This window comes from Periplaneta americana, chromosome 9 (genome assembly GCF_040183065.1).
Source record: "Periplaneta americana isolate PAMFEO1 chromosome 9, P.americana_PAMFEO1_priV1, whole genome shotgun sequence".
Taxonomy (NCBI): Eukaryota; Metazoa; Arthropoda; class Insecta; order Blattodea; family Blattidae; genus Periplaneta; species Periplaneta americana.
Window position 1 is genome coordinate 93,613,249 of NC_091125.1, and position 21,738 is coordinate 93,634,986.

At 36.8% G+C, this 21,738-nt stretch overlaps 1 protein-coding gene across 3 annotated transcripts in view; it reads left to right on the top strand.

Moving 5' to 3' along the window:
• The window catches only part of LOC138706258 (fatty acyl-CoA reductase wat-like), a 189,910-nt gene that overhangs the window by 81,353 nt on the left and 86,819 nt on the right, over positions 1-21,738 (top strand). Inside the window, exon 1 of one of the 3 annotated variants that reach the window (XM_069835331.1) lies at positions 20-136. The exons of 1 other annotated variant lie outside the window; for it this stretch is intronic. The gene's annotated coding sequence lies outside the window, so the exon portion shown is untranslated. Of the gene's footprint in view, positions 1-19; positions 150-21,738 lie in introns of those variants that run through there. One more of the 3 variants, XM_069835329.1, reaches the window with a different exon arrangement.

Sequence of the window (21,738 nt, forward strand, 5' to 3'; positions counted from 1 at the left end):
GAAGTCCTATCCCATAGAAACAGCGATTCGCTCACGTGGGCTGTGAGACACTTTCGTTGACACATATAACGGGCAGCAGAGATCCTCTCACATTAGTCTTGTGCACAACCTCCGCGGAAGATCAGCTTAATACGAGGTGCGTCTGCCAGGTAGGAGCAAGTGCCGGCCATTACATTCACTAACCTCTTCGTTTTGTTCCATTATACAAGGAATTAAAAATTTAATGCATTACTCCGATACAGTGACAACATAGCTCTCTTATTTAGAATTCATCTTTTTTCCGTCATCTGTGTATTGAAATATTTATAAAAATACTCCACATCCGTTGAAATGCCAAAATGGGAGTTAGATTGTTATTGGGCGTTACGTCGGTGATGGTGGTGGTAACGATTATGGAAATTATAGTGATTATATTGTAATCATCATATCATAGTAATTAGTATTAGTGATTGCCTGTTTGGGTTTTAATTTAAACAACATGACTTTATCAACTTAATTGAGAGTTGAAGGATTGAATCTCAAACCTTGATACAAACCACACACGGGACTGACATCTGATTTTTGTTGCGATATTTCATGATGACATGAAACGGAGAGATGGTATTACTTTAATAATAATCCGTGGCGCTACAGCCCGTGAAGGGCTCAGGCCGACCAGCCGGCTGCTGGCCTCACGCCCACATACCGAAGCAGAGGTGGACGATCATCCAATCGGAATGGAGGTGTAGTGTGGTTAGCACGATGATCCCCCCAGCCGTTATAGCTGGTTTTCGCAATCGGATTTCGCTACCTATCGTAGCTCCCCAAGTGCATCACGATGGTATAACTTTACAAATACGTATTAAGTTTGGAAAAATAAATACGCGAGTTTTCGTAATATCGATGATTTGTAACAGGTTAGGTTTGGTTTGTTCAATCTTTTGGTATGCCTTGCATATACGCTTCTTTGTAGATAGGTACACAAAAGGATTTATTCTGGACAGAAGTGTACATATAAATAAAATAGTCCCAGGGCGTTTCGTGAAAAGTTTTTAAAGAAAATAATAATAATAATAATAATAATAATAATAATAATAATAATAATAATAATAATAATAATAATAATAATAATAATAATATTATTATTACTATTATTGTTATTATTATTCTTGTTTAGTCAACTATCCGAAGACAGGTTCGAACCTCTTAAGTAACACCAGTAAGGCATCACTCATGAGGCAACTAGGCCAGGAGATAATGGGGTAGAGTGGCCAGTTCCTTTCTCCCTCCAGTGCATACATCGCCGATTAGCTACATATTCCACTAATCAGACTTCAGATGCATACAAACAATTGTTCTTCCTCTGACACATATCGTCAAGTGAGATGTACTGCCTGATGATAGATATACATATCGCGCAGAACCTCAGTCAGAAGTATTATTATTATTATTATTATTATTATTATTAGATAATAATATTGTAATAGTAATAATAACAATATTATTATTAGCAGTGTAAGCAAGTTGTCCTAAACTGCTAGAACTGTATGTAGTAAACAGGCCTTCCGCTTGCTATGTCGTAATACACTGCAGCAAGAGGTACTGAACTGAAACAAATGAATGAGAGATTTGCGTGTGCCTACAAAACCAATGACCGCAGACAGCGATATCATAGTCAGTTACATATTTACATTCAGTATAGATGAAGACTATCCTAGTTCGAAAATACGAAACATTACAATACAGTAGCTTAAATTATTAATAGCCTACATTGAATAATGAAGATTCTGCTGCAATCAAGATTGTTCAGTCCCTAGTTTCTGATAACTTTTTAGATAATCTGACTTTCGTACAAAAGTACTTTGAAGACTTGCCAAATACCATCAGCCTTCTAGAAACTGTAGGTTTAGAAATGCCTGAAGCTCTGAAATTAGTTGGTACAATAACACAAACATTTAATCGAGCACCAGATACATCCTTCACAAAACAGGTGATCCAGAAATGGAATTCTTGTTTTAAGCAAGAATGGTGGATATTCTGCATTTTGTTAGATCAGAAATATGCTATGTGAAAATGCAAAACAGTCTCAGCAATATTACAAAGACACTCATATAAATTATTATCGTTTTGCATCTACTATCTCCTCAGATATGGAGAGAAGCTGTTCTCAGTATACGCTTCTCTAGAGTGACTATCACCATAGGAATTTTCATTTTGAGAATATTCGTATGAATATCATTGTACATTGCAACGCAACTTTCACGACTGTAATCCAGGAAGGACAGTAATAGATCAGCAGTACTTTTATTTCATTCTAATTTTCTTCCTCTCTTTTTGTTTTCAGTAAATTTTAATTTCGAAAACGTAATCCATAGAAACAAATTTAGTTTAATACAATACAATAACAAATACGAGAACCGTATGTTGTACTTAATACTGTATATTATATTATTATATTACAAACATTAATATTGCAAGTACTTCTTATTAAAAGTAATAGTACATTATGCAACGAGCCTATAATGATAGTAATTAAGAAGCGAGTATGGACGTTTATGAAACGAGCGCTAGCGAGTTTCATAATTTTCATACGAGCTTCTTAATTACCATTATAGGCGAATTTCAAACGACTTTTTATGCTCGACCATATTACTAACTTGAAATTATTCATTTTATTTGTATCTAACTGAATTTGAGCAATACGTCGTAAATTGTGAGATGTGCGCAGACGCGAAAGTATTGATTTTTTCCGAGGAACAGATGTCCACATTGACCTTGATAGCCTATTAGAACCTACAGAGTAAACTAAATATTAACTTTGATATAACATTGAAATTAAATTAGACATTGAAAAACGAGGTGACATATTGAATTTATTTGAATATTATTTACAATTAACGCTAATTATTATAGTAACAGAACATAACCTTCTGCGACAGTATTAGAATTTCAGCCTCCGTGACTTTTCGCTAATTCTCTTTCGATTGCATATCCGAGAATAATCGATACTTGCGGTTTTATAACGGTACAACGCTGAATTGTCATTGGCTGAGGTTTTATAACGGTACAAAGCTGACTTGTCATTGGCTGAACACCTGTACTTTAATGAATAGGTGTACTTTAAAGACATGCATTAAAGGACTGCTACCAAGGGTATAATTACTACATTTCGGCATGGTCGAGCATAAAATTCATTTCAGTACGATGTATTATTTCCTCCCCTGCCCATCCCACAGAATCCACCGCAGCAAGCGTTCCATTTCCCGTTGCCACTACAGGTACAGCAGGTCACATTATCCTAGACCAGCGGTCATCAGCACAGGGCACTCTGGGGCTAGCGTCTTTTACCCGCGGAGAACACACTGCACTATGGTGCATTCGTAGCTGCTAACGGGTACGCTCTCTACCTCTTCGTGCTGCACGACGGGGTACACGGGACGGCTCCGCTTACCCTTTGCACATTTCAGCGAGTGCTGATGACCACTACCCTAGACAGAAGGATCGGGTCATTTAAATTAAATTATGGTTTATTTAACGACACAACTGCAGAGGTTATATCAGCGTCTCCGGTGTGCTGGAATTTTGTCCCGTAGGAGTTCTGTTACATGCCAGTAAATCTACTAACATGAGCCTGTCGCATTTAAACACACTTAAATGCCATCGACCTGGGCCGGGAACGAACCCGCAACCTCGAGCATAGAAGACCAGCTACGTTACCGAGGCCAATGGATCGGATCATAAGTTACGTACACTGTTTATTAGATAATAATATATTATTATTATTATTATTATTATTATTATTATTATTATTATTATTATTATTATTACTATGGTAAAACCGCTATCAGACGCTCTTCAAGAATCCGCGTGTAAACCGCATATTTACGGAGACTACGTATTAGACGGGTAGGAAAATTTTGACTTATGTGGAGTATCTATTATTATATTCTTAATGGATTACATCAGGGATGCTAAACATACTCTCTACTTCCTCCAACTCCAGTCCGCGACTCTGTTCTCATTCTGTTACCTGCAGAACATAAAAGTCAGGTCGAGCAGTTTACAGAATATAATTACAAAAAAAAAGTTATGTTTTATTTAACGACGCTCGCAACTGCCGAGGTTATATCAGCGTCGCCGGTGTGCCGGAATTTTATCCCGCAGGAGTTCTTTTACATGCCAGTAAATCTATCGACATGAGCCTGTCGCATTTAAGCACATTTAAATGCCCTCGACCTAACCCGGGATCGAACCCGCAACCTCGGGCATAGAAGGCCAGCGCTATACCAACTGCGCCAACCAGACCGATAATTATGAAAGAGGCACTGTCTAAAGTACCAAGATACAACTTCAATAAGGAACAGGAATATGGTTATTTTTGTTTTTGAAGGAAGCAATAAAGCTAATTATCTATTATGTTCTGTTCAATATAGGCTACAGGATTAGTTAAAAGTCCCACACCACCTAAATAACTTTTGAAGCATGTGGTTCAGTTACATGAAACTTGGTATGTGGAGATAACCATATACTAAGAACTCAATAATAGTATTACCGAGCTTTTTCTGCTTCCGGTTTAACCGGAAATAACGCCAACTCTCTTATTTTAAATGGAACTCCCAATATATATCTTTTTATTTTTGAATAGTGCTCATTAAAGGTGTAATTCCTATGATGCGGCTGACGCATGCGGCTGACGTAGTGTGTCTGACGTTCACGGCTGACGCATTAGTAGGCGATTCCTATGAAACATCAGACGCGTGCGGTCTTTTGGTAGTGAGCGGACACTTGCACAATTAATGAAAGCGATTTATTGTTATATTTGAAGACCTGACATTCTAAATATGCGAAGTTCCAATTTTTAAAATTTCATTTTATTCAATCTAAGGAAGGAACATCCATATGAGAATATATTATTAAATTGTCTTTTTCATGGTTCAGCTGTAAGTGACTCATTCGTGCGCCAAAAGACGGTGTTTTAGGTATCTCAACATGCATTGCGCAGTGTGTTTTTCATCACTATCTCAGAAAGTTTTTTTGTTTGCACTGAACACGTTTAGAATGTTAGGTCCTCAATTGCTATTGGAAGAAAATGAAGGGGAAGAAATTCTGCTCTAACAAATAAATGAGGAAAACGCTGAAGTATATCCCATATTTAGAACAAGGCGTGAGGAAGGTTTTTTACAATATTAATTAATCTGCACATGTTACAAGATGACAAGATACTTCGGGAGCTTTAGGGTAAACCTTGCTCAGTTCAACTATGTTCTCGATCTGATCAAAGACGATCTCAAGAAAGATTCTTCAAGTAGATATCTGTACCCTATACCTCATGAATAAAAGTTAGCCATAACACTGAGGTATGTAAAGTATAAATGCTTTATAGTAGTATTGTAGTAATATATTTAAACCATTTTTCTTGCAACATTGAAATGTAACAATGAAAAAACTGTAAAGTAAAAGTACTTTATTGATAGAAACTGTAGTAATTTAATCAATTTTTATATTTTAACACTGAAAAATAATCACAGTGATTGCAAAGTTGCCGGCTTTCAAATCCCGTGTAGTCATACGAGTCACGGACGATTCAATGATTGCTGGTATTCAAAGTTGATCATGTCATCCAACTACTAGTGCTTATTGATGCTGAAGGTTCCGGTGGCAAAATGAAGGGACTTGTGTAGCGACTATCCAATCAAAAACCATCTGCAGTGATCTAATTTTCACCTCATGAATCAAATTTGATCTCAGTTTTTTTACGGATATCGCAATACTTTAATCAATATCATCGTGATTCTGATGCAAACTGTGAATGATATTTTTTCTGTCGATACTCCTATCCTCCTGCAAGTCTATAGTTTTTTCGTGGTGTCTTTGGCGTTTACTTGGTGGTCGTAGTGAATTCACCGTTCTATCCACATTCTGTGTTCAAGTATCATTTGTGATCTGAGAAGTTGATGGTGCACCAGCGTCCTCCGCTGCAGTGTCTTCCATAATTAGTACGTCGTCTTCTTGAGTGCTTGTATCGTCACACTGAATATTGGATATGCTTCTGTGACATTAAAAATAACAATTTAATTGTTAATTAATTTACTACACTTCACAGTTTATCGTGGTTTAGAATTTATTATGAACTAGACCCTAATGAACCACCACCATCTAAAAATCTTGCTAGGGGTGTTGGTTTTGCGAATATTGATGGATATTATGTGCGAGATTCATTTACGAAATATTTCAGTAGTCACGCAGGGACAGTATCCTGGCAAAATAATCGTATTATTAGAACTCACTAAGCTAGTTATTTACACATTGTACAACATGTTTACAACAATACAAATGTGTCACATAATGCTAATAAACTATGTAAATTTAGGATAGATCATATTTTTCTTAGCTAATCTATCGACAAATTCTCCCATTTGTTTTCAAAGGTAACCATGAGTGAATTTTGAAGAAATTCTCTCAAAAATCACAATTTTATTTTTTAAGTCCATACGCCAATTTTAAAAGTCCCGTGGTGCTTAAAATTCCAGCTGCGACACGCTCAGTTTTGCATTGTTTTCTCACACTTTCAATTTTCAGCATTTTCATTCTTATAAAATGCTCCTTGCGACGCAGATTTTGTGATAGACAGTTGAAAGTTCAGTTCAGTATTTTTTTTTTCACTTTCTTAACTCTTTATTAAAAAAATATTATACGATATTTAAAACCATTATAGAAGCTTATCTAATCAATCTACCGGAAACCCAGGGCAATTTAAATAAGTATACGTGTAGTGAAGCTTTCCACAAATTATGAGAACGAAAAAAGGCTTTCAACCAGTTTTTCATCTTCCAGAACGGTAAATAAATCTACCTTATCAGACATTATACAGCAAGGCAAGTAGAGACTCTTCTCCTAGACGCGCTGCGGCTGCGTCTGTACTGCCCTCGAAGGGGTACAGCCGCGCGGCTCAACCTGCACTGCGGTCGACGCAAGCAGCTGACGCAGCATAGGAATCACTTCCCTAACATTCCATTGTAGCAGTATAGTGCGTCACACGCAATCCGTCAGCCGCATCATAGGAATTGCACCTTAAGAGCTTTTAAAAAATTATCCACCCTTGAGACTTCTGTACAAATTCAGTGTTGCTAAGCCAAGAAAACAGAAAAGTGTATCGAATATTAAAATAATAAATGTACTACCTAAATAACTTTTGAAGCATACGGTTCAGTGATATGAAACTTGGTATGTGAGGATAACCATATGCTAAGAATTCAATAATGGTATTACCGAGTTTTTTCTACTTCCGGTTTAACCGGAAGTAACTCCAACTCTCTTATTTTAAATATATATTTTTTTATTTTTAAATAAAGCTCATTAAGAGCTTTTCAAAAAGTACCCACACTTGATACTTCTGTACAAATTCAGTGTTGCTAAATAAAAATGGAAGTGGTGCAAGATATTCCTAAAGCCTGGTTAAATCATTCCTTAAATGGTTTCTATGATCGAGTGACACATCGTAAAGCAGCTGAGGGCTACCAATTTGAACACATAATTTAGAAGGTGAGCTAGCTTTGTTTTGTTTTTGTTAAGGAAGAAGTATTTTATTATTTTAATATTCGATACACTTTTCTGTTTCCTTGACTTAGTAACACTGAAGAAACATTTGCCAATGTGAAATTTTCATTAACTTCACGTGAATCACTACTCAACTTTTTGCTAGAAAATTGTAAAATTTAGCCTTGCGATCGCTTAGACATAGGCCTATTAAAGGACCCGGAACGATAATGTAAAATTTATTTTAAAAATATGAACTGTCAAATGCACAAAACTTGAAACGAACGTTTCACAGTAAAGTCAGAATTCAAACTATCGAACAGGTGAATATCGATCTTAAAATGAGTTTGAAGTCGGCAATACATAATTTTTAACAATATCTACACTGCAGTATTTTCAAAACAATCTCTTTCAATATGTTTCACAACAAGTTAATTTCATATTGTGTCAGTTTCATGCTTCATGTCCTGTCCTACTTGTGCGATCAGTCTGGCTTTTCGTCGTTTTGATTGGGGCAATTCCCACCCTAGGCCTATTGTTATCTCTTCGCCACGTCCCTTCCCTATTTGACACATTTTGCTGCCTTGCGTTGGATCTCTTCTGTTGAATCAATTTGGGTTTTTCTGCAAGAATTCCAACCTACCGCTCCGTATTCCATTACTGGGCAAATAGAAGTTATGTAGCCTACGCTAATTCTTTTCACCTTCGGTTAGCTTTCTTAAGAATACGCAAAGAGAAATGTAGTGCTTTCCAGGTTTTCCTTGTAATGTTAGTTATTTGTTCCTTCCAACCCAGTTTATATATACCTAGGTATTTATAAGTGTTTACTTGTATCACCGGTGAGCCATTTAATTGGTATGTGTGACGAATCTCTTTTTGCGTTCTACAGAAGGATATTGATTCAGTTGTGCTTACATTTATTTTCAATTTATTTGTTGTCGTTCAGGATTGAATAACGTGAAGATAGTTTTGCAGGGCGGCGATATCGAATTCATAACTAATTTTTCTATATATAACACAGTCGTCCGCGAATAACCTTACCTGAAAAGTAATATTTCTATTTATATCGTTCATATGTACTGTATGTACAGAGTAAACCGTAAGCAATGTCATTAATTATGGTGGAGGATTCCTTTAGTAAAGAGCAACAAAAAGCCACATACCTGTATTGAGAAAAATCTGCATTTTAAAATACATAAATTATGAGATCGTGTCATTTTCTTTGTGTCTACATTACTTTGAGCGAACGTAATATTCAACTTACCATAACTAACAGCGGCTGAATCTTAACAAACCAACTAGACAACGTTGCGCGAATGGCTCGTGTTGTTCTGAGAGGATAAAAGGCCGCTACATCCATGAACTAACTAGTATGGAAGGGGATTTAGAAAAATTAACAATGTTTTGATTCTGTCATTTGTTAATATTAGATCACAGACTACGTTCAGAATGGCCCCCATTCACTGTCAAACAGTATATAAATCTGTCTTGGAAATTGTTTAATGTTTTAGCAACACTGTTCGTTGATCCGTTTTATCTTATCTCTAATTCTTCGCTTTAAATCTTCCAGGTCTTGTAGTCGGTCCTGGTAGACCCTCCACTTCAAATAATTCAGCGATAAAAAAAATATGGGGCTTGAGATCAGGGGATAACAAGGTCTCGGGGTTTCAAGAACAATTGCCATTCTATTGTTTTTTATTAGTTGCCGAAACTATTGCAATCAATGAAAGAGGTTAATAGTGATTTTTATTTCTGTGATACTAATACAGTATAGACAACTGAGACAACTGAGCTCTGCATCAACAGATGCTGAAAATGTCCACCATCCGTCTCAAGGCATCTCCTAACTCAACTCACAACACCCTCGGTTGCTCTGCGCACCTCAACGCCTGTGATGGTAGCAACGGGCGCATACAGGAGAGCGATGCGATTTTCCTCGTCCAGAGGGATCATTCTGTACATCAGCTTCTTGAGGTGATCCCAAAAGAAGTAGTCCAGTGGATTCAGGTCTGACGTCCTTGGGAGCCAAGATATAGGCCGTCCGCAACCTATCCAACATCTTGGATATTGCCTATTCAACTCCTACAGGAACTCATTAGAGTAGTGGGGAGGTGCACCATCATGCTGAAATGATATTTTACATCATATCGCGTAATGAGTGTCTTCCAGGAGAACGGACAGATTTTCCCTCAGGAACAGGGCATAGTTTCTGCTATGTCCAGGTGAACTTGATGACCTCTTTTCCTCACAGCATGCGAGTTCTTGTGGGCTCACCTATGGCTGTCGTGGGTGTTAAACACTCTTGCCCTTGAAAATGAGGCCTCATCGAATCATAATATCCTTGTCAGGAGATCATCCTCTCTGTCGTGTAACTTTAACATCCAATTAAAGTATTGTATGCGACTCGAACGACCACCCTCCGTAAGATGCTGAACAGAAGTGTATCTGTAAGGGTACCGATCGTCCTCCCTCAGAATATCATGGACGAACTGTGATGCACTTGAAGTGCTCGAGCAATCTGTCGCGTGCTCAAAGTATCGTCCTCATCGACTGCCAGGACCCTCTCCTCCAACTGAGGTGTTCGTTCATCAGCTGGACCAGCTTCCCTCATGCGTCTGTCCAGTCGCTCAAACACATGGCGACTAGGAAGACGGAGTGCAGGATATCTTTCCCTGTAGAGTGCTTCGACCACTGGTAGTACAACGACATATATTTCTCAATCCTAATTATCACATTTCACCATCTACGAGTCATTGTCACTGTTTTACCGTAATAATGACCATTATGATTTTCGGCGCCATCATCATTCATTATTACCATCTTCATTAACAGTTACATTTAATGTAGGGCCATTCCATTGTCACAAGTGGGACATTTGCATTGCATATTTGCTGCTCATATGAGATATGATAAATATTTAATTTATTAGGAACGAAAATGAAAAACCACTATATGATATGCACTCTTGACATTAAAATCCTTCACCATTTTTTAATCTTAAAGAAATCTTTGCCTCAGTTTTAATACTATTCAGTTTTGAAATGTTGTCACAGGTGGGACCAAAAACGGACATCAAGCATGACACTGCACGAAGTTTTATTAAAGTTCTGTGAAGTGCTTGGTAAAAGAAATTTAAAGCACTTTCAGACTAATAGAAGAAGAGTTGTACTTTACAATGATCTGCATAAAATAATAATATGAATAAGATGGGTTCCTTACACATTCCAGCCGGCGAGTGGTCCAGTACCTCAATGAAACTTATCTTCAGCGTTAGAGCTGCAAAGTGTATCGAGGTCGACGGTATCATTTTTGAACATGTTATGTAAAGATAAATGGACAATAAATTAAATATAACATACAGGTAACGATATATGTTTAGGTTCCTCTCGATTTTTCTAAAAAATCATTGAGAATATGGCACATCATGTTTACATAATGTTTTTCCTTTAGAATCGCCCATACTATTATTCCTCAAGTCCACACCTGTGGAGTAACGGTTAGTGCGTCTAGCCGCGAAACCAAGTGGCCCGGGTTCGATTTCCGGTCGGGGCAAGTTACCTGGTTGAGGTTTTCTCCGGGGTTTTCCCTCAACCAAATATGAGCAAATGCTGGGTAACTTTCGGTGCTGGACCCCGGACTCATTTCACCGGCATTATTACCTTCATCTCATTCAGACGCTAAATAACCTAAGATGTTGATAAAGCGTCTTAAAATAATCTACTAAAAACATATATTCCTCAACGTATGGCCCTTTTCTTCTGAATCACCCTGTATACACTAAATCCATGTTTGTGTGAGCATGACTATGAATATCTGTGTATACCTATGTGCATCTGTGTGTAAAAACATCGTACGTGCATATCCAGTTCTATTTTTGTGTATGACTATATGCATATATCTAGGCATATATTTGCATGTATGTGTATGCAAAAAATCGAATACTTAGTTAATATTTTGAGGGGTTTTTTCGACCTCTCTCGTTTCCCACGTCAGAGGCATGGTCTAGGAAATGCTCCTAGCTGGTGGTTAGCGAAAAAATCCTCTCAGATGATTGTACAATTAGGGTTCGCCTTCTCCTTTCGGGATTATAAGCTTGTGTACTTGGCCACACAAACCCGGAGTGTTTGTGGGAGTAAATGCGAGTGTACAGTATGTGTGCGTACATACTGTATAATGTGCTTGTAAGAATTTGTTTTAAAATTATGGTTTATGTAACGACGCTCGCAACTGAAGAGATTATATCCACGTCGCCGGTGTGCTGGAATTTTGTTCCGCAGGAGTTCTTTTACATGCCAGTAAATCTACTGATATGAGCCTTTAGCGTTTAAACACACTTAAATGCCACCGACCTGGGCCGGGATCGAACCCGCAACCTAGAGCACAGAAGGCCAGCGCTATACCAACTATGCTACCGAGGCCGACTGCTTGTAAGAACTTATACATGCATGTTGCAAAGAACCACTATTTCATGAATTTAGTAAATTTATCACAAAATCAAACATTCAGACCAAGACATTTTTATCAGCTTCTTGTATTTCTAGTCTATTTAATTGCTTCAATTTGAGATGGAGATAGTAAACCTTTTACCACTTACTAAATTGACCAGAATAAAAATCAGTACCTACGTTGGTCTTCCTCAGCAGAGATCTGACTGTATTATATTTTTTGACCAGTTACTCAGCAATGATTCGTACTTTTTTAATCAAAGAATAGTAGTTCATTATTGTTCTCCAGTTGCCTCTAGAATTCGTCGTGTTCTTACTGCTAGCTAGGATAGTACGAACTATTCGACAGGCTGTTGTTTGTTCGTTGGGTTGGTTGTTGGTGTACGATCATTCCTTTAATCTCTGATACTTTGTAACTCAACTGCAGAAAATAGGCTAAATTTGTCATTTTCTTGCCCATTATCACACTCGTCCTAGTGTGCTCTGTTCCGTTTTTAGCTCAATTTTTGACTGTTCACTTGCATGCATTCTTTCGCACCACGCTGTCGTTCATTCGGTCCCTGATTTCGGTATATTTTCTAGCAAAATGTTTCTCGACAATGTAATTTCACAAACTGGTTTGGACTGTAAAACGTCACAGTACGATACAAGAAGACGTGCTGCCCGACATCCGGTGCAGAATTTTGTTTCACAGCAATGGACTCGTACTCTGCCTAAAGAAGTTTAATTTTAATAAGAATAGGTATTTACTTTCTTTTGCGAATTTAATCTAATAGTTTAACTACAACAACTACATAGAATAACTTCACAGGTAGAGTGTCACCCTTAACGATCACTGATTTATGCCCTCTGTTGTGCTTGGGTGAGTTTACGCATAAACAATTGTCAAAAAATATCTGTCTGAATGCTATCCATTACACAAACTACTACGATTAAAATATGAAGCCAAAAATATTTACATTCTTAGAATTATGAAGAATACCTTGTGTGTGCAAACTGGAAGATACGAATGTATCTTCTTTTTTGGTGCATATTAAATGGGATAGGCCTACTAATTTAGATACTGCAATTTTGGAGCCATTTTCGAAATAAACTGCTGAAGAAAAGGAATTTTGTCATTTGTTAATTTGTTGTTGTGAAACACAGTCGAATATTTCAAGTAATTAGTAATTTTTTACAGAATTCAGATAAATATGTCAATATTTCGAACATATAAACAAAGTATCGTGTTATAATTTATGTAGTAAATCCATGTATTAAACGTCACTTTTGGCCACTCATATTTGTCTTGCATAAACAGTTTTGAACAATTTCTGAAAGCTTTTCTCATACCTAGTAATCGGAACATACAACACTCTGTTTCGATACATATTCAAACAACATTCCTTTCCGCTTTTAAAAAAGTACAAAGTAGGTTTTGTTTGCTGTTTCCCGTTGTAATTCACAAGTTACTGTTAATTCCGAACTGTTTAAACATGGCCATCTTCATAGTCTTCTTGGAATAAATCAACAGCTAAGTTTGCCAAAGTTAGTGATCGACACCAGCGATCATCATTGTAAATTTCTTTTTCCGCTTAACCTCCCATTTTGACCTACTTACACATCACTGTGGATAGGGGAAGGTGGAGCGTTTGATCGTACACTAGATATGACGTCATAGATGCGGTTCTGGCTGGTCATGGAATGCAGGGCTACCACTGACACATCACAGGACAATGGACAAAGATCCAGTCCTGCAGACGGAACATTAATTTATTCTACTGTTAAATCGAATCTCGAACAGATTGGTTGGATTGCGCTCACTGTCGAATCACATAGTAACGGCGGATATCGCAAATAAGCAAATAGGGACATCTTATTAATTAACTAATAATAAGAGTCACAGTCCATCCGTCTAGATTCTAGTTAACAGATATTAACAATACAGTTTTTGTGTGATTTGAAGCTGGTTCGCAATAATGGTTTCGCGGGCTGTCAGCCGAGTTAAGTCGTTGAAGTTTTCTAAGCTTTCGGCTACTAACTCTGAACCCATCAGTAACCCTGCAGATGACTGCAGAGTTAGTAGTCGAAAGCTTGTAAAAATTCAACGACTTGCCTCGACTGATAGACTGCGAAACCATTATTGCGAATACAGCTTCTGTGCGAATCCATAATGACAAGAAAAGCTTTTACAGAATTGAAGCTATCGCAAGTAAAGAACAGATTTCTAACTTCTCTTTTTGAACTCTCTTCTACCCGCTCAATTGTCATCGTAATGTAAACAGTTTCTACTGCGCTTGTCAGTTTCAAGCCTACTCTCTGCCTCTGGGGAAGAAGGTGGGAAATGCTCCTAGTTTCAACGCAGAGCTCTGACACTATCTCCACGAATTTCACTAGCGACATAAGTTGTTTCTTTGGCTGCGATAGCAATAGGAAACATGATCAAAATGTACTTATCTCATAGTTTCAGTTTTCAGTTGGCATATTGCATTATATTTCGTTTGCTTATAAGGTTATTTGATTTGAAGCATCATTTAGCCATGTTCATATACATTAAGATAAAAATACCTATTATGAAGTCCATTTTTTAAATCGAGATATATCTTTGAATTAAAGGAATATATAATTTTAAACTGGGACAAATTATTTATTATTATGGCTTTTAAGGAACTCGGAGGTTCATTGCCGCCCTCACATAAGCCCGCCAACGATCTTATACTGAGCAAGATTAATTCAGTCTCTATCATCATATCCCACCTCTCTCAAATCCATTTTAATATTATCCTCCTATCTACGTCTCGGACTCCCCAAAGGCCTTTTTCCTTCCGGTCATCCAACTAACATTCTATATACATTTCTGGATTCGCCCATACGTGCTAGATGCCTTGCCCCTCTCAAACGTCTGGATTTAATGTTCCTCATTAAGTCAGATGAAGAATACAATGCGTACAGTTCTGCGTTGTGTAAATTTCTCCATTCTCCTGTAACTTCAACCCTCTTAGCCCAAAATATTGTCCTAAGCACCTTATTCTCTAACACTCTTGACCTATGTTCCTCTCTCAAAGTGAGACTCTACGTTTCACAACCACACAGAACAACCAGTAACATAACTGTTTTATAAATCCTAACTTTCACGTTTTTTGAGAGTAGATTGGATGACAAAAGCTTCTCAGCCTAATAATAACACGCATTTCCCATATTTATTCAGCGTTGAATTTCCTGCAGGGTGTAATTTATATTTCTTACTGTTGCTCCAAAATATTTGAATTTTTCCACCTCTTCAAAGGAAAAATTTCCAATTTTTATAATATTCTGGTCACTTTGTCTTTTCGGGACTTACTTCCAAACGTATCTCTTTATTTGCTTCAAGTAAAATTTCTGTGTTTTCCCTAATAGTTTGTGGATTTTCTCGTAACATTTTCACGTCATCCGCATAGACAAGCAGCTGATGTAACCCGTTCCATTCCAAACCCTATCTATTATCCTAGACTTTCCTAATGGCATATTGTAGAGCAAAGTTAAAAAGTAAAGGTGATAGTGCATCTCCTTGCTTCAGCCCGCAGTGAATTGGAAAAGCATCCGACGGAAACTGACCAATATAATTATACTTTAATCGGTTACAGAATACATATTATATCAAGGTATTTGAAAAAAAAACACTTATATTATAATTTCGAAAAAATGTAAACATTGTATCAAAAATAATAATTGCTCCTAATATAAGACCCTTTATCATCTTTGCTTTTTGATACATTTTGAGAAGATGAACATACTTCTACACTAAAGAACAATGAAACATTTCAGTAAATCCAAATAAAAATGTAGTACCGGAAACCAACCGTTTCAAAGATATCACTATGGTCGCCTACGCCTCGTATATTTGTAACATCATCTCTTACCTGGCAGAGTTAATGGCTTTGCATGCCTCCATTTTTTGCAACATGAGCTACGCGACATTTGGATGATTTACCTCTTTGAGAGAAGCAGCTGTTGTAGTACATTCATGACGGAGCACCTGTTCACTTTCATTTCAACATTCGAGCGTTCTTACGCACGAGTTTTCACAACAGGTATATCGACCGTGGCTTACGAATAACACGGTCTCCTAGGTCTCCCGATTTCAATTCTCTGGATTTTTGGGGAGATATTTGAAATGTTTTGTGTATTCCAACACTGTTGGTAATGTTAACGAACTTCGGGAACACACTGTCAATGGTTGCCAAAGCATTAGAAACGCGTCAGGGATATTCGTGAAGAAACGTACTGTTGCCTGCCTTATCATGAACGGTGGTCATATTGTGCACATGTTGTCAAGTGCATATCGGATGTTCTGTTACTCGAGCACCTTTACTGACGACACTTACGACTGGTTTCCGTATCTATGTTTATTAGGACTGTTTGCCTTGTTTCACTGTTCTCTATTCAACCTTGCAGTTTGTACGTATAATTATGAAACACCCTGTATGAAATAAACCAGTTAATTGTTAACTTACGTATAATGGCGTCGTGGTCCAGAATACATACCTACTTACCATATTTCTCTAACCGTCTCTCTGCCTTTTTCCATCTATCCACTGTTTAACTCACCATCCTGCTATGAATCCGTCTATCTATTAAAACACTTACATAAATTCACTCGCACATGTCTGTATTTTGGTTTTCTATTATTTTTCGGTTTAAAAAGGTGATCAGGAATTACGACTGCACTAGATCGGAAAATATACGCGTTTTAAAGTGTTGGTTTTACAGTTGAATACTACCTTTAATGATCAATGACACAGGTCTCCAACGAGGAAAACTGAGTCATTAGCCAATAGCCAGATATACATTTTAACAATGTTAAGACTAGTCAATTATAGGTATAAGAACACTGCGTTTATGTTATATTTACTACGTCTAAAACTAGACGAAATACATCCATGTGGAAAGAATGAAAAGAAAATGAAATTCATCTTCACGTATCCAGCGAGGAAAGAATGAGGTTCAACAACCAGATAATGAGAACTTTACATATTAGAGAGTATATTGACTTAATTACACAATGAAATTATCCAGGCTGATTTGATTTCAATCAAGTTCCCACCTACGTATCACTATGTGAGCTTTCAATAACATGCTTGTGGACACGTTAAAAACAATGGAATTCAAAGGTCGTTGTCTTGGAGACAACATTCACGTTTTATTCGGTATTAAACTGTTACCAAATGGTTAAGATTTCAATTTTGGGGATGTGTGACAGCATAATGGCCTAGTTAACATTCTTGCTAAAAACACATTGGAAGATTCACCGTTTTTCTTCCTTTGTCTTCTGGATGTTTCGAAGTATGTATATATTCCATTAAACGTTTGTAAGTATGTATGTATTTATTCACACTGGAAATGGGTATTACCCGGTGGCAGTGGTAACCAATTACACTTAATAATGACAATTAATAATAAACATAATTAATAAAGGATACAAATAATAATAAATTAATGATAATATTAATAATAATAATAATAACAGGGAGCATCCTAAATTAAATGAAGCATGATCATTTGGAATAGCATTTAAAGTAAATTTAATTTTTATCTTAACTCTAAGTTCGAACTAAAACCCACGAGTATGATAGGCCTATGTTCATACCTGCACAAATACCTTTCAGCACTACACTCCTTTCGCTAACAACTCACTCACTGCACTGGAACTACGACACATTTCACTGATTCTATCCTGATTTCACTAACACATCAAAAACATTTCACTGTTCAAATACTTTGCACTCCCACTATAAACTATAAAGCTTCACTGACAGAAACACACTCCACTGACACAACACACTTCAATAACAAAATATCAATTATACCCTTTAAATAGTGTGTATAATATACTACCGTATATTAGTAAAAACCTTAAGCTATTTTTAAATACATTTTTGGTTATTGGTAAAGCCTTTAGTAAGTCTGCAGGTAAAGCATTCCAGTCCCTGGTAGTACGATTGACAAAAGAAAACTTTCCAGTGTCTGTCCTCTGTCTTCTTTTTCTCAATTTATATGAGTGGTCGTTCCTTGAAAAGTAATTTGGCGGCTGCAACCTATTTTTTTGTTTACAGGCAGGCTCACCTCTGTATGTTTTGAACATTGCGCATATTCGAATTCGCGCTCTCCTGTCCGTGAGTGTGTCACATTTTAATGGTGAATTATTACAACGTTTGAGAGCCCGTTTTTTAATCTTTTCCAGTGTCTTAATATGTTTTAATCTGTAAGGATTCAAATATGCAGCACCATATTCCATTATTGGACGAACTAGTGATTTATTTACACTCTCTTTGGATTTATCAGAGCCTTTTCTTAGTACCTCATCACAAAGTGTAACGCTCTCCATGCCTTTCCCGCTGTGTCAGTAACGTGTTCCCCACAGCCGAGATCGCTGCTAAATGTTATTCCTAGGTATTTTCATTTGTTAACTTGCTGAATGATTTCACTCCCTAACGTATACGATGGGATTATTTTATTTATTTTTCTTGTAAAGCTGACGGATTTGCTCTTTAGAGAATTTATTTTCATTTTGTTGGCTATTGCCCAATCATTTATTCTATTGAGGTCATTCTGAAGAAGGGTAGTATCTTCATAACATTTTATTTCCCTGTATACGATACAATCATCCGCGAATAATCGAACATTGGACAAGATGTTAACTGGCAGTTCATTTACAAAAGCCAGGAATAGAAAGGACCCCAAGACACTCCCCTGTGGGACTCCGGAAGTAATTTCAATTGGGCTCGATAATTCTTCCCCCACCCGGACTCTCTGAGTGCTATAAGTTAAAAAGTCCTTGATTCACTGGAGTAGGTACTCTGAAGTTAAACCCCGTTGATTGTAGTTTAACCAACAATATGTCGTGTGGAACTACATCGAATGTGCGTGGAAAGTCAATAATCACTGCATCTACTTGGCTATTTGAATCTATTCTGTCTGCTAAATCTTGACATACAGTTACTAATCGACTCTCACATGAGTAGCTCTCCCGAAACCCATGTTGACAGTTATGTAACCAATTTGAATCATTCCAATGCTGCCTTAGTTAAGGTGAAATCAAGTGTTCCATCTGTTTGCAAATCACAGAGGTGAGGATGACCGGTCTGTAATTTTTTGTATCTGAGCGAGACCCTGACATAAATTGGCACCACTATTGCATCTTTCCAATCTCGCGGAACAGTACCATTGTTTATTGATATTTCAAATATACGCACTAGTAGTCACTACATTCCTTTCTTCTTTTATTTCAGTTGCTCGTCTGGCCGTTGTCATTTTCATCATCACAATCTTTTTTCTCCTCCTTCCTTTTTTCGTCTCTTCTTGCTCCCTTGCTCGTTTCTTCCTCCTCAACGTCCTATTCGACTCATTCGTCTACCTCTCCTCCCCTTCATCTTGCTATTCTTCCTCTTCGTTTCATGTTCGATTCCTTCTCTTTGTCGTTTTCGATTTCCTTTCGATCCTCCTTTTAGTCTTTCTCTTCCTTTTCTTTGTGTTGCTCTTATTTATGTTTTCAAAAACCTCTTCCTTATTGTCTTCGTATTTTATTTGTTTATGTGCACTTGATTATTCATTGTGATTACCATTTCATTTTTCTCTTTAGAAGTAAAATAAAATAATAATAATAATAATAATAATAATAATAATAATAATAACAACAACAACAACAATAATAATAATAATAATACTTACTTACTGGATTTTTAAGGAACCCGGATGTACATTGTTTCTCCTCACATAAGCCCGCCACAGGTCCCTATCCTGAGCAAGATCAATCCAGTCTCTATCATCATATCCCACCTCCCTCAAATCCATTTTAATATTATCTTCCCATCTCGGTCTCCCCAAAGGTCTTATTCCCTCCGGGCTCCCAACTAACACTCTATATGCTTTTCTGGATTCGCCCATACGTGCTACATGCCCTGCCAATCTCAAACGTCTGGTTTTAATGTTCCTAATTATGTCAAGTGAAGAATACAATGCGTGCAGTTCTGTGTTGTGTAACTTTCTCCATTCTTCTGTAACTTCATCCCTCTTAGCCCCAAATATTTTCCTAAGAACCTTATTCTCAAACACCCTTAACCTATGCTCCTCTGTCAAAGTGAGAGTCCAAGTTTCACAACCATAATGAACAACCGGTAATATAACGGTCTTATCTCTACCAGGTTAAATAAATAAATCTAATCTAATCTAATCTAAATAACTGTTTTATAAATTCTAACTTTCAGATATTTTGACAGCAGACTGGATGATAAGAGCTTCTCAACCGAATAATAATAGACATTTCTATGTTTAATTTTCTCCCGAGTATCATATTTTATATTTCCAATTCCTATAATTTTCTGGTCATGAGACGTAATCATATACTTTGTCTTTTCGAGATTCACTTCCAAACCTATCCCTATATTTGCTTCAAGTATAATTCCCGTGTTTTCCCTAATATTATGTGGATTTTCTCCTAACATATTCACGCCATACGCATAGACAAGCAGCTGATGTAACCCGTTCAATTCCAAAGCCTCTCTGTTATCCTGGACTTTCCTAATGGCATACTCTAGAGCAAAGTTAAAAAGTAAAGATGATAGTGCATCTCCTTGCTTTAGCCCGCAGTGAATTGAAAACGCATCTGACAGAAACTGACATATACGGACTCTGCTGTACGTTTCACCGAGACACATTGTAATTAATCGAACTAGTTTCTTGGGAATACCAAATTCAATAAGAATATCATATAAAACTTCTCTCTTAATAATAATAATAATAATAATAATAATAATAATAATAATAATAATAATAATAATAATAATAATAATAATAATAATAATAATATCCTACTATTTTACTATAATTGACAAGTTATTTCGACGGGAAGAGCCCCTTTTTTTAATGAATGACAAAACTCGCACGGCAGGAATTGAGGAGTAGCTAAAATATATGTATAAACGTGCGGCCTCACAAATCGAAAGTAAGAGGTCTCGAATAAGAAGGCAGAGTGCTTAGTAACTTACACAATGATGCTATAATTATAAACCACTTGATTTCAAGGGAAGCGGACACACAGAAGTCTCGTTTGAACTGATCTTTATAGAGAAGAAGTGATTAACTCGCTACTCAACTCTAGCAGTCCTACATTTAAAAAGGGTATGTTATCATCCCTAGAAAGAAAGAATAATAGAAGACATTACGAAAGAGCCGAGATAGGGAAAGAAAATATGTTGATAACCATTTTTCCACTATACATCTCATCTAATATTTAATCTTGGGCTTGCACAGCGAGTACATCCCCCTGCATTACTACAGCTTCAAAGAAGGAAACCACCGTGATTCATCGTTGGAAAATAAAACCAGTAATTGTTTCGTGAATATGTTGGAAGAAAATCCACAAACTATTAGGAAAAACACGGAAGCAAGTAAAGAGACAGGTTTGGAAGTAAATCCCGAAAAGATAAATTATATAATTATGTCTTGTGACCAGGACATAGTACGAAATGGAAATATAAAAATTGGAAATGTATCCTTTGAAAAGATGGAAAAGTTCAAATATATGAGAGAACATTAACAAATATAAATGATACTCGGGAGGAAATTAAACGCAGAATAAATAAGGGAAATGGCTGTTATTATTCGGTTGAGAAACTTTTGTCATCCAGAATGCTCTAAAAAAACTGAAAGTTAGAATTTATAAAACAGTTATATTACCGATTGCTCTGTATGGTTGTGAAACTTGGACTCTCACTTTGAGAGAGGAACAGAGGTTAAGGGTGTTTGACAATAAATTTCTTAG